The following is an 11,336-nucleotide window of genomic DNA, read 5'->3' as shown; positions in this document are numbered from 1 at the left end:
ACTCTCTGTCTCCTTGTCAAATTGACAGGTTTATTTTGGATTGATCAGTTCTGTAGTATGATTTAACCTTTTGGAATTTGGATTTTTCCTTCTTTCTTATACCAGATAAGCGTATTCTGCCATTCTCAAGGAGTAAGAGAAATTATGGTCCCCAAAGTTCTCATCTCTTACATAAAAAAACATTAATCTCTTTGATGGCCTCACATTAATACAAAAGCTAAATAAAAATGTAAGGAAAAGGTTTCAGGAAATATATGTACTTCTCAAAATCCTTTAATTAATTTGACATATTGATATTTTTTATTATATCAGTCCAAGAGATAAGGTACAGCTTCCAAACCATTTGTAGGTTTATATATAGCAATATATTACCATTTATTTTAAGGTTTATACACTGGCTGGATTCTCATATTCAATTAAGAAAACTACAGGTTTAGGGTGACATGTAAACTCAGTCAACATTTTTAGGTTCAGGTCACATTCAACTGGATTGAAAGACTTATGACAATTTCTGTGAAAAGTACAGGCAAGATCAACAGCAATAGTTTTTAAACTCAGCATTTTCCATTGTCTGATTGACTTAATCATGTTCATTGAGTAAATGAGAGAGGATGCTCCAGCCAATGCCTTTACCACATCTAGACCTCCTGTTCAAAGACACTGTCTATTAGAAAACATTAAGTAGCTACAAGACAAACTTCAGTATCATGGAATTGGAGATTACTAGTATTTGTCTCTGTATGAAATCCAGTTTTTACTGCAACTGTGACTATTGGAAGTGTAAATAAAATTGAATTACAGCATCTGATCTGAAATATGTAGAACATGGTTGGCACCTCTAATATTTATCTGCTGGAGGAAAGGATTCAAGTATTTTGCAAATATCTAGCAAAGGATAAACTAGATTGAAAGTGTTAAGTCATATAGAGAGAGATCATTCTCATCAACCAAACATTTTTGGCCTGATCTGGTTTCAGCATTCATGATATCAGGACTTAAAATCATTAATGAAAGATGGAGATAGGTAAAGTGCAAAAGAGAATAACTGCAACTCTTTTCACCCTTGTTTGCATTTTATAGATTAGGACCCATCATTTATAAAGATGTAGAAGAGTACTAGTCTTAAGGATCTTGGTCCCCTACAACACAGTTTCACTTGTCTGCCCTACTCAGTGGCTCTGTGGTTGCGACTTCCACCACCAGTCCCCCTACCCTCCAGTCCTGGTGACAGATCTGCAAGGCCCTGAGCAGCAAGGTGCTTTTGTATTTTTTAAAGAAATATTTCATCGCACGCTGCCTGCCCACTTCACCTGCAATTGCCCATTGCCAATCAGACACTGCTTCTGTAGCACCATTGCTTCTGCCTGCCATCCAACTGGCTGGTGGCTATTTGTCTCATGTAGCCAAAGCCCAGGTCAAACAGTGTCTGGGCAAATGGGCAGGGACAAAGGGCTGGGGCAGAGGGCCAGGGGCCCATTGGCCATGGAAAATAACCGGGGCCAGCAGAGGAAGAAAGCTGGCTGTAAATGGGCTGAGGCAGACGACTAGGGGCAAAGGAGGCCAAAGGTCTGTGCAGAAACATCCTAGACCAGGTCCACAGCATTGGCTGGTCCACAAATTTAGTCACTGTGTCAAAGAATGCAGTAAGATTTGTTTGGCATGATCTGTTTTTGACAAATATTACTTCTAGTAATAGATTTGCTTATTTCCACATATTTACAGACCCATTGCTTTATTATATTTTCCAGGATGCTTCCAGGTATTAATGTCAGGCTAATTGGTCAAGATCTTTGAAAGATATGGTTCAGTGTTTTCAAAATCATGTCGGCCAGCTCCTTCAAAACTCTGGGATGTAGGCCTTCTGATCATTCAGGGTGGACAGGTATTGTCTTACCATTTTCTTATCTGCTTTAATTTATATTTCTAATCTGTCTTTTACAGTCCTACTTTTGGGAGATTGGACTATTTTATCCTTTTGCATGAAGATAGATTCAAAAAAATGAATTTTCTGCATTCTCCTTGGTGCCCTTCACTTCCTTACCAATGTTCTCTCATCAGTGGACCAACCAGTTTCTTGAACTTTTTTCTTGTCATGTTGAATGAAACTTTTTAAATTATTTGTTGCAAGTTATACTTTATTCTGAGCCTTAGTTTTCCTGACTTCTTTTTTGCAGAATCGAGCTGTATGCTGATATTCTGACTTAGTTAGGTGTCCATCTTTCCATTTTTTTATATTTGTCCCTGTTTTGTTTTTTAGTTTATCAGAAAGTTCTTTAGGGAACCATGCTGATTTCTTCTTTGATTTCTTCCCCCGCCCTTTTTCAGTGATTTTAAAATAACATGTTTTAGAGTTTCCAAAGCTTCTTGAGTTGTTTTTCCCTTTAAGATTTTCATCCATGGCATCCTTCTCAAACTCACTCTGTTGAAACCAGCTCTCTTAAAGTTAGGACACTAATTTGATTTTGTTCACTTACTTATCTGCATTATATTGAATTCCAACATGACATTGGTCAGTTTCTCCCAAAGTTTCCACAATTTTAACCCCCACTTTCATTTCATCTCTAACTTTTTTAGGGACAAAGTTATCAGCTAGGCCTGTCAGGAACCTGTTTGGTGCAGATTTTATCTCTCAACTGATGTCAGGATATTTAAAGTCACCCATTACCACTGTAATGTATTTCTTGCATACATTAGTTAACTAGTTAGCAACAACGTCACCTATTTCTTCTAGTGGTCTATAGCAATAGCACTTAGACTTATATATCATTTCATAGTGCTTTACAGCCACTTCTAAGCAGAGTCAACATACTCTCCACAACAATCTGGTTCCTCATTTAACTGGAAGATGAAAGGCTGATTAAAAATTGGTCAGTCAGGATTGAACTGCTGACAATCAGAGGATTAGCTTGCAATATTGCCTTCTAACCACTGCACCACCATAGCTCTTAATATAGTTACACCTATGGATTTATTTTTCTTTTTAAATTAATCCATATAAGCTAAGATGATAAAATGAGATGATGAGATGATATGGTACGAGATGAGATGAGATGATATAAAAGATAACCTTCATTATCATTTTTTTTTTCTGTGAATACACTGGCACACATTAAAAAAAATGAAATTCTGATACCCGCTCTCAAAAGAAAGAGCATCAGTACATACCCATACCCATACATGCACATACATATAAATGTGCTCTATGCACACACACGCACACACACACACACACACACACACACCACAACCCATTTTGAATACATAGCAGAAAAAGGAATCTTGAGAGTTAACAAGGTTGATACTATATGGTACAAAGCTATTACAGAATCTAATAGTTCTGCTTCAGATACTGTGAAACCTACTCTCAGAAGGCAATGAAGAAAACCAGTCATGGAGATGATATGTAGCATCCTTGACAATGATACCCTGGTCAAGCATCACTTATATGCTATGTCCTAGACAGAAGGAAGGGAACTTCCAATAATCTTTTCTGCTGTCCTCACCACTTCCTGTCCAAAATAGTAATACTTCCAAATTACACAATAATATAACACAACTGTCCCTCTATAGAAAGCTGGGGGATGGGGGGAAGGAAGATTTGCCCTTCTCATATGATTTCAAGGAGATTTTCATCCTTGGTTTTATGCATTTCTGTAGAAATTTAGTGATTTCTTATATTAATGCAACTCCACTTCCTCTTTTGTTAAGTATGTTTCTTTTGAATAGTTTATATCCTCCCAGCAGTATATTCCATTCATGAGTTTCATTCTAGCAAGTTTTGGTAAAGGCAACTATATCATACTTGCCCTTATATACTAGTACTTCAGGTTTGTTCCCCAAACTTTGAGCATTAGTATATAGGTATCTGAGACCTTTATAGTGGATTCTGGATTTGCTTCCCAAATTTCCTTATATCTTGGTTTTATATCTTGGTTTTTCATCCTTCTTATTAAATCCCTGTCTGCTTGTTTGATTGTTGCCTTGGGTAGGTCCTAAAGATGTTAAAGCTGGTTACCACCCCCACCCCAATTTTAGTTTAAAGTTCATCAGATATGCTTTGGCCAGGGGTGTCAAACTCAAGGCCCACGGGCCAGATCCGGCACACAAGGTACTTAGATCTGTCCCCGGGAGCCACCCTGGAAACAGAGAGTTGTACAGAATGTTTACAGTTATTTTACCCACAATATCAAACTCCAAAAATCAGTCTCCCTATATATGATATCTTAGGTCGAAACTAAGCCAGAGGCATATTATGCAACAAGATGTTCAATATGCCATGAGACCAGGAGTGGGATTTAAATTTTGTAACAACCGGTTCTGGGGGTGTGGCTAGGTGGGCATGGCCATGTGACTGGGTGGGTGTGGCTTTTTTCATCCCCCTCTGGTTTTTTAAATCTCCTGGGCCTCAGGAAAGCCTCCTGGGGGAAATTTTTGCTCTGAGGAAGCTTTCCTGGGGTCCAAGAAGGCAAAAAATGGAGCATGGGGGTGGGCAGCACCCCTTTGTGCCTCCTGGGCCTCAGGGAAGCCTCCTGGGTGAAGCAGTAAGACAGCGAGGGGGATCCTGGCAACAGCTGATCACTGGAATAGCTGATCTTCAGGAGGGAAAAAATACCTTAAGGAGTGGCTGGGTGGGGGAGAATACAGTCAGTGATGTCGGGCATGCACGCAATGTTGGGCATGCATGATAAGGACTGACTGGGTGGGGAAGGGAGTGGCGGGTGGAGAGGGCCAGGGCCAGCCAGGGGCATCATTTGCCAGTTCTCTGAAGTGCGCAGAATCTTAACAACCGGTTCTATAGAACCAGTCTGAATTGGTAGAATCTCCCACACCACTTGTTTCCATCTCATAAAGTGCTGGCTGAAGTCATTCTCTTGGGAAAGACAGAAGATAACAGAAATTAGAGTTTTGAAGTCCCAAATGAAGACATTGCAGTCTTGTAAAGGGCCACTCACAAAAATTTTGGATCATATCAACTACATTGCAGAAATTTTGTAGTCACCACAAACTGACTCTTGCAGGGCTTCCCCAGACTTCTCTCATTAATTTGAAAGATTTAAAGATTCAAAATCAGTAAGACATCACACTGAGTTTTGGAGATGATATAGGGAAGTTTACTGTGATCTCAACTGGGATTGTTAGTGACCAGGAGGATTTGTGGGTGATGTCCAGGGTGGTGTCTTTGCATGAATATCCTGGCAATAAGGCTACCCAGTGATCTTATGGCAGAGCTGACCTGTTTCTTTTTTTTTTTTAAACAAGTTTTATTGATTTTCAAAACACACAAGTCATCATTATCCATTACATGTTTAAACCTTTTTCCATTATAAATTTAACAAATCAGATAAACTATAATTCTGTTTTAAACCATTTCCATATAAACATACCAAAAACCTCTTATCCAATTTCCCTTTATTTCTCTTTACTCTTATTCAATTTTATTATTATTATTTCATCTACTTCTTTCTGACTTAGTTACCATTGTTCTCATTCTATATTTCTACAAGGTTTTATTAATTTCCCCCAAAAAAAAACAACATAATCACACAACACACAAAACATAAAAAAATCTTTTTGGAAAGTAACTTGGACCCAGGTATCTCTCTTTTCATGGACTTCAATTATATTCAGCTCATCTTACATATCATTACTTATTTTATTTACCATTCTAAGTCTTCTATATTAACTTCTCCACATATTTCACTCTTCTTAATTCTATCTTAATTAATCATCTTAATTTGAGTCATTATATTTATATCTTTTGTCCATTCTCTATTATACCTTTGTCTCATTCCTTTTAAAAAGAAAGAAATTTCTCCTGAAATCACTAATCAGAGTATGATGCCTTTCTATCTCCCCACTAAATTAATCAAATTAATCTTTAAAATACCCAATCCGATTTTGCTTGGTACATTCTAACTGAATAATACATCTAAAACAATTAAATACATAGTTAAGCAATAGATTTAAATATTAAAAACAAAATACTATAATGAAAGTTTTATAATAACATCAATACCATAATCTTAATAAACTCTTTAATTAAAGTTTAATATTCTAAATCTCCCTCATATTATATTTTCAAACCAATCATTATTAACATTCCAACATTTTAATCTTTTATCAACTCTCAAGCCATTTAAATTTTCTATTTCTGATACAATACTACAATATCATCTTATGTACCTTGCAAAATCTCTTTGAAGAAATTATACTTATCCTTTATCCCTAAAAAAAATTTCTTTTTTCTCATTTAATTTCAAAACTTTGTAGCTTTTCTCCACCTTTTCCCTTTCTTTCTTCCGCCAACAAACCTTTCTAGCCCCCCTTCTTCTAGCCTCTGCCTTACTGGCTTCCCTTCTCTGTCGCATTTCTCTTCCCTTTTGTTTACCATCCTTATATTGATTTTGCACCTTGTTTTTCCCTTTAAATGTTTTTTTAAATCTTAAGTCCTTTATTTCTCTTCTTTTTCCTCTTCCTTCCCTCTTGGTCGAGTTCTGAGATTTATTAAAGATGGCTTCCTCCCTTTGTTCTTCTTCTGCTGTCTTCATCTGTTGCAATGTTTGTTGATAATTAATAAGCGCCATTTCTAAAAAAAGGAAGGCTTCTTTCACACCAGCTTTACCATTTTGTTTTGCTTGCTCATAATCTTTTCTCAGTTCCTCGATAGAAGAAGCCATTATAAATCTTTTCTTTTCTTTTCTCTTACAACAGCCAGAATATTCCAAAGGAAAAATAAGACAATCCCAAAGTTCTCAGTCAGTCCAAACCAAGACAGAGTTCCCACTCTCTCCTCCTGGGGTAGTATCAATTAGAGAAAAAGAAAGTCCAAATCTGTTTCTTAAAGTCTTATTGCAATATATTTTAGTCTTTCAATCCTTAAGGCATCTCCTCCAACAAGGTCTTAGCATACAAATATTTTTTTAAGTCCTCTCTTTTCCCACTCACCGCTTAGAGCCAGTTTTCACCTAACAAAAATAAGTTTCTTAATGTTCACTTTTTATTCCGTGAAAAAGAGGGTAAGCTATCCTTTCAGCACCATTAAACTGCCGCTTTTTTTCCTCTTCTCGAAGGTATCATTCAGAAAGTCATACTTTTCAGGAATTTTATTAAATATGTCTTAGAGTCCTAGGAACCAAGAAAAACTTTCTCCTCTCAAGCACTTTCTCCACTTCCTCCTGCGCATTCTTACCCGGCTGCCAGCTTCTTTGTGGCGGCCATTACGGACCGCTGCTGCACCGTCCTGGGAAAAGGGGGTTCTGCCGGCCGGGAAGGGGGTCTGCAACACCCCCAAACCCTTCTCCGGATCCCCCCTACCTTCAACTGCCCCTACAGGGCAGCCTAGCTCCGTACCCGTCTGGGTCGGAGCCCCAAACAGCTAGCGGCAGGGATCGCGCAGCTCCGCAAATCCCTGCCGCTCGCGAAGCCGACAAACCGGAAACCCCAGAGCTGACCTGTTTCTTGTGCTGCTGCTTGATTGGTCACATGGAGAATTTGCCATTTTGGTGATCTCCATTGTCTTCTTTGCAGGACTCAGTACTTGGATGGTTTGTATTGTACATGGCAATTAGGACATTGAGGCAGACCTGGATATTTCTATTACATATTTGTGCAATGGAGCCTCTTGTAGATGACCTTGTCAGAAGAAGCTGTTTTGGGATTTGGGGCTTGGGAGAGCTTGGCTGGCCTGTTGCTTTTGGCTTACAGGTGGAATGGAGGGGTGACTCCTGCTTATCAAGCCTGGTGAACAAGGGCTTTTCCCCTGAAACCTGAATGGGATAGATTCAGTGTGTGACATTGAAGACATTGGAGAGAGAATAGTTACTGACATAGCCCAGGCAGTAATGCCAGGGATTTGGGTTTAGTATATCTTCCTGCATCGGGTAGCTAAGTATTTGAAACCTTGGAGCCTCTGGTCTCTGGCTATTATTACTGAAAGCTTACCTTATCAATTAGATCTAGATGAGAGAGCTGAGCTGATCTGTATCTCTGAAACTTTCTTGCGCACAGGAAGAGCCTCTGCTGGAAATATTCCCTGATTTTTTAATGTAGTACCAGCTGTGACTCCGAGGCAGGAATGGGGCTGTTGTTATTTGGAAGTCTGTAGTGATATTTAAGGCTGCTCTTAGCCCTAGAATTCTTTGTAGTTGCCCCCACTGCCTGGTCCAAATGACTGATGGATCCAGTAGCATTTCAGAGACATTTAGGGTTATTCCACTGATTATCTATCTTGAAATCATTCTTTCCACCCCCTTTTTTAGTGGGCTGGCTTCTCTCTCCATGCCAAACCTGGTCCTACTCTATCTAATTTTTAGAAACTTATCTTGCTGATGAATATGAAAACAAAATTTCAAGCTCTTTTATCCAATTTATTTTCAACACTGCTAGGGTGGGAAGAATGGCAAATGTGTTTCATGATTTGGCTGGCTGAACCATGGAAAATACCAGAGGGTCCAGCAATGAAGGGTCAAGCATAATGTATTTGTACGCTGACAGGAGAAATGGGAAGAGTCAGGCAAGTAATTTGGTATACGCCTGAATAGATTCACCAGCAGAAAGAGCAAGGAACAAAATGAGGACTGAAGAGTGAGGTTTGTGTGCTTGAGTTCTTCTGAAACTGTAAGAGAAAACATGAAGCACAGTCAGGAATTGGAATTTGAAGAGGGCAGTCTTCTTAATACTTGGAATTAAGCCAAAATAGCAGTCTGGAGCAAGCTGAGGTCAAGGAATGGAACAGAAACTGAACCCAGGAATACACAAGACAGCTGAATGCCAAAATTCCTTGTAGCAATTGCAGAATGACAGTTGGTTTTAAATGCTTTTCTGACTAGGGTAATATAACTGTGAAGCCTTTTCTTCAGCTATTGCTGTAAGTAAGGCTATGAATTGTGTCAAGTCCTTAAAATACTTAGCATGTACTCAGTTGGCCATATTGGCTTAATGTGGAATCTCTCAAGTATGGTTATATGACCAAATAATACCTTTCCCAGACCTGGAGAAAAAGTGGATACAATAATGTTCTGTGCGCCCAATCTGCTGGTGCCTCCTCCTGCCAAGATATAAAATATATTCGTTATATAAAATAAAAGGAATATTATATTATTATATTATATAATATATTCCTTATATTATTCCATTTATATCAAATTTTGCTGTTATCAAAGAAAAATTCACTAGACCTTCTGCTCAAAAGAAAAGGCCAAACAGCCACTATTACTTAATGGACACACTTGAATTCTTATATTCTTTACCTACCTACCAGTTTAAACTTTTTAAACTTGCTAGTTGATTCAGTAACATTTTATTCCCTCTACAATGGAGATCAATTTAGTTTAACTTCCTAGATTCAGACCATGGCATTTAAACAATCATTTAATTAATGCCTGGTTCTTGTATAAAGAAATCTACTTTAGATCTAGAAAGATAACTAGATTAATCTGCTATACTACCAAGGGACTTGGACTGTAAGGTTCACCTGTTGGCAAATCCTTCTTTCTCCTGACAGTATAGAGTAGAAGGACACAGTACACAATATACACTATATATGGAGAGTTTTTTAAAAACCCAGGTTGCCCCAAAGAGCAACAAAAATAGCTCTTTCCCCCCCAGCTCTACCTCTTTGTTCCACTGGGTGAGATGGGAAATGAGAAGATTAGAGATTAGAGAATAATGGAGTTCCTGATTAACATGTCCTTAAAAGGGGAGATATGAAAGAAATGGAGTTAGAACCATCTAGTAATAGCAGATCTGATGCTGGAGGCTTCTGCAGTGCTGGAGCCATCAACCCCATTTTAGTATGTAGAGAACCAGCAAACTGTCAGAATTCCTTGTCTCCAGCCATCTAGAGACTTTGGATTCTAGGAAAAAGTCAAAATTCAGAAGCAGAGTGCCGAATTTCATAGATCTGTGATATAGCTAAAAGGCCTGGAAGTACTAACTGGAAAAAATAGTCTGCAGGCCCATGAGTAATGTATTGCTCTCTCTCTCTCTGGGAAGAGAGCTAAGAACAACTACTCAAAACTCAGTTCCGACTTGCATGCTTTCTGCTTTGCTGTATCTTGAATCCTGAATTTTCTGCACCTTGTATCTTACCTTTCCTTTAGATTCACTCCTGGATTAAATTTTTTGAAGAACAATGAAGATTATAAAGGCTCCAGAGGCTAAATTGTATATGAAAAGTCGAGGAAGCTAGGTATAGCTAGCCTATCAAAGAGAGGGGGAGGGGCATGTTAACTTAACTTGAAGGGCAGTCACAAAAAAGAGACAATTTATTATCTAAGGCACCAGAGGACAGAACAAGAAATAATGGGTGCATTATAATTATACAAAGATCCAACCTAAAACTAAGGATAAATTTTCTGACAGCGTGCTACTAATCAATGGAATAGTTACTGTTAGGGATAACATTGTTTACCCTAACTGTTTTGGGTAAAGATAATAAAATGATGAATCATGGTTTGTCAGATAAAGTGTATGTGACTTTAAGCTAAAGGAATGTAATTAAGGGTGCAGCTGTAAAAGTACTATATAAGCAGCAAGGCACTCTCTGGCTCTTACTGGCTGACTTATTGGAGACTGCGTTCTTGCTGGATCGGGGAGGAGAAGAAGTGTTGGATTACTTTGAAGATATTTCTCAACGGAGAGAAGATAAGTTTTGGACAGATTTATTATATGTGTACTGACACTGGCTATTCGACACGGACTTTGCAATTAGAGTATCCTCGACAAGACTTGACTGAATTTGGTATTTGACTAATGGACTGTTTATAATGACTATGCTATAATTCTTAAATGGAATAAATTATAATTTTGATAGCACAAGCGTATCTGTATTTTTACTGCGTGTTAACGAGAAGGCTTATCTCACACATTTACCTGTCTTCCTATCTGACTTCGCTGCACGTTCTGTTTAGTTTGTTTTCCTTAACACCTGTTGGGGAATCCAGGCTTAACAGTTACTTCCTGGGTTGTGGTGCTCCATCATGGGAGATTTTCAAAAATAGACTGGACAACTATTTGACTGGGGTTGTATAAGGCTTCTGCCTTGAGCAGAGTTTTAGACTAAACCTCCTATGATTCTATGTTTATTTGTTTAATTGATCTGTCCCTGATCTTAAGCCCAGTTTAGCCTCGAGATTCTCTTTCATAAGGCTGCTTATTCTCTATTAACTGAGAACTGCCTGAGCAAACTTATATTTTACTGTGTCAGATTTATAACCTGCTAACTTGATTATAAATTTGAAGCCAACTGAGCCAGACAAAAAAAGTAGAGGCTAGGCATATCAGTGATTATCAGTTAAGGATTCTGAAAAGATAGCTAACTTCTCTGGTGTGAGCAA

Source organism: Notechis scutatus, chromosome Z, assembly GCF_049901735.1.
Source record: "Notechis scutatus isolate UNSWTSFEM ecotype Mainland chromosome Z, rNotScu1.2, whole genome shotgun sequence".
NCBI classification, from domain to species: Eukaryota; Metazoa; Chordata; class Lepidosauria; order Squamata; family Elapidae; genus Notechis; species Notechis scutatus.
The sequence above is the reverse complement of the archived record's forward strand: the minus strand, read 5'-3'. Positions refer to the sequence as shown.